The 1,238-nt window shown below is 41.4% G+C and overlaps 1 long non-coding RNA gene across 1 annotated transcript in view; it reads right to left on the reverse strand.

The window, feature by feature from the left end:
* The window catches only part of LOC111089915, a 17,588-nt gene extending 16,656 nt beyond the window's left edge, over positions 1–932 (reverse strand). Inside the window, exon 1 of the long non-coding RNA XR_002614061.1 lies at positions 919–932. This is a non-coding gene — a long non-coding RNA (uncharacterized LOC111089915). The remainder of the gene's footprint in view (positions 1–918) is intronic.
* Between the last annotated feature and the right edge of the window lie 306 nt (positions 933–1,238).

The raw sequence follows: 1,238 nt of genomic DNA on the forward strand, positions 1-1,238 counted from the left end.
TCCCTCAGCAACAGCTTGAGGACATCGGGTGATGCAGTTGGGTAGGCCTTTTGTGCCAGTTCTTGCAGGCTCTCCAATTTAGCATGGACTTTAGTCCTAAACCTAGCCCTGTAGACTTCAGACTAATTTTGGGTTCCATACCTGAGTTCTAGAGCAGCTACCAGTGCTCTATAGTTGTGCCTGTCGTCTGCTGACAACTGCCCAAGTATTTCCAGTGGTTGTCCCTTCAAGTTTGTTGCCAGGTACACTGCCTTCTGCTCCTCTGTCCATCCATTCATTTCTGCTAGGAGCTCAAATTGTGCTATATGTGCTTCTCATGGTGCCTTCCCGTCGAATTCCTGTGTCTTCCTGTGGTTTGATTTGCCACCTCTTGTTTCCATCTTCTTCTTTTTCTTTTTTTCCCGCCCCACTCTCTGACACCAGTTTGTTACGTCTCTGTTCGTTTGTTAATTTCCCGTAGAAATTATTTCCGAGAAACTTCAGCGATACAAGTCCTTTCTTAAATAAAACGTGACTTCCGCTGTCGTAACAATATTCATGTGGTTACGCGGGTTCGAATCCCCGTCCCACCAAATATGTTCGCCCTTTCAACCGTAGGGGCGTTATAATGTTACGATCAATCCCACTATTGGTTGGTAAAAGAGTAGCCTCTTGTCTTTCACTGCTAAATTGGAGATGGTTAGCGCAGATAGCCCTCGTGTAGCTTTGTGCCAAATTCAAAACAATCCACTACAAAATACATCAGTACACACACACAGATCGACACAAGCCAAGTACGATATTCAACAGTAAAGTATTATCACTCTCCATAAGCACCAGTTGCCAAACTATCAGCATATCCTCATATGTGAGTTGATCCTCTCAGTACAGTTAGCATCACAGAAAACGAATACGGGCATCATCCCGTTATTATAGGACTTTTCACTAAACTTATCACAGTTTAATATTCCTCCTGTGCTGATTAAGATCAAAAATCTTTGAAAACTATGTGAAAATTACATATAGATCTCCTACACTTCCACAGATGCATGCAATCTGATATAAACATCCTAGTATTGTTCATCACAAAATTCCATCTGAATTTAGAGAAAGTGAGGGTTGTAAATCAAGTCCTTCCTACATCCAGATATATTAAAAATCATTGTGATTATTTAAAATCATGTAGACCAGAGTTTATCAACCTTTTGCGCCCTCAAGTGCCACTTAGTTATTTGGTACTGTAGTAAAGGACCTCATAC

The sequence above is a fragment of the Limulus polyphemus genome, unplaced genomic scaffold (genome assembly GCF_000517525.1).
Source record: "Limulus polyphemus unplaced genomic scaffold, Limulus_polyphemus-2.1.2 Scaffold7838, whole genome shotgun sequence".
Classification (NCBI taxonomy): Eukaryota; Metazoa; Arthropoda; class Merostomata; order Xiphosura; family Limulidae; genus Limulus; species Limulus polyphemus.